Source organism: Brassica oleracea, unplaced genomic scaffold (genome assembly GCF_000695525.1).
Source record: "Brassica oleracea var. oleracea cultivar TO1000 unplaced genomic scaffold, BOL UnpScaffold02937, whole genome shotgun sequence".
Classification (NCBI taxonomy): domain Eukaryota; kingdom Viridiplantae; phylum Streptophyta; class Magnoliopsida; order Brassicales; family Brassicaceae; genus Brassica; species Brassica oleracea.
This window is the reverse complement of record NW_013619463.1, coordinates 1-1,393: the sequence shown is the minus strand read 5'-3', so window position 1 is coordinate 1,393 and position 1,393 is coordinate 1. Positions and strand designations below refer to the sequence as shown.

At 43.1% G+C, this 1,393-nt stretch overlaps 1 long non-coding RNA gene across 1 annotated transcript; it reads left to right on the top strand.

The window, feature by feature from the left end:
• Window positions 1–82: 82 nt before the first annotated feature.
• Window positions 83–553, top strand: LOC106321769. The gene is made up of 3 exons (XR_001266129.1): window positions 83–144; window positions 218–356; window positions 452–553. It is a non-coding gene; the product is annotated as an uncharacterized LOC106321769 (long non-coding RNA).
• The last annotated feature ends 840 nt before the right edge of the window (window positions 554–1,393 follow it).

Sequence of the window (1,393 nt, the reverse complement as noted above, 5' to 3'; positions counted from 1 at the left end):
GAACTGACAAGTCCTCATCCCTCTGCGTGTTTTCGATCTACTCTGATATGTTCCATCTAACATTTTAGGGCATCCTTACGTATGACGGCCCTAGTACGACCCTGATGATTTTGTATCTTGATCTGAGTACTCTGCTTTGGCTCGGTGAGCTCTAAACGCGCTGCTTCCCTGCTTCTTATCAACAGAACTTCTCAACAACTCCTTTTGTTTCTTGTAGCTCGTTGTGGTTTAGAAAAGCACTTTGAAGAAATGGTTGGTGACGACATTCCTAACACCAAACCCGTGACTGGTTGGTGTTGTTTGGTGAACTCCTCCACCTGAACCGAGGACTCTTCTCGATTCTACTTCTGCTCCAGGTAACCTCTCCTGTCTCTTGTCACGATACTTTTGGCCATCAATTGACTCCTCCTTCGTATTCACTAACATGCGTTTGTTACTTGTGATCTACGAGGGTGAAGTTTAGACAACCATAGTCACCTGGAGCATCTTCCTATCTCATCAGTGGACATTCAAAAGTTCATAGCAAAGCTGGAACTTCTGACCAGGTACTGTCTTCGTTAGGAAATCTGCAGGATTAGCATTTGTATGAATCTTGTGTAGAACTATGTCTCCTGCTTCCACTAGGTCTCGAATGAAGTTGAACTTGGTAGCTATGTGCTTAGTCTTCTCGTGATTGACTGGATTTCTTGCTAGAGCTAGGGCACTTTGAGAATCGCAGTAGAGTTTGATTCCCTGTTGTTTGAATCCTAGTTCTGCGCATATCTCTTTTAGCCACATTGCTTCTTTAGCTGCTTCATTCATAGCCATGTATTCGGCCTCTGTAGTTGAAAGTGCAACAACTGATTGTAGACATGATTTCCATGAAACTGTATTGCCTGCAAACTTGAAGGCATAACCTGTAACTGAGCGTCGTCTGTCCATGTCTGTTGCATAGTCTGAGTCTGAATAGCCTTCAACTTCTAGTGTAGAATGCTTTCTGAATGTTAGAGATGAGTTCATTGCTTCCTTTAAGTATCGTAGAACCCACTTGACTGCTGACCAATGGTCCCTTCCTGGTTTACTCATGAAGCGACAAACATAGCCTACTGCAAATTCTAGGTCGGGCCTCGACCCGACCATTGCATACATTAGGCTTCCTACGGCACTGGCATATGGAATCCTTTCCATATGTGATGCCTCCTCTTTCCATTCTTTTTCTGTTAGACTTCGAAGCTTAAACTTAGAAGAGGTGGGAGTGACTACAGCCTTGGCGTCCTGCATTCCAAATGTTTTTATCACTTTTTCAATGTACTTTGTTTGAGACAGAATCAATGTTCCTTTCTTTCTATCTCTTATGATGTCCATTTCCAGTATTCTGGATGCTTTTCCCATATCTTTCATCTCAAACTCTCCA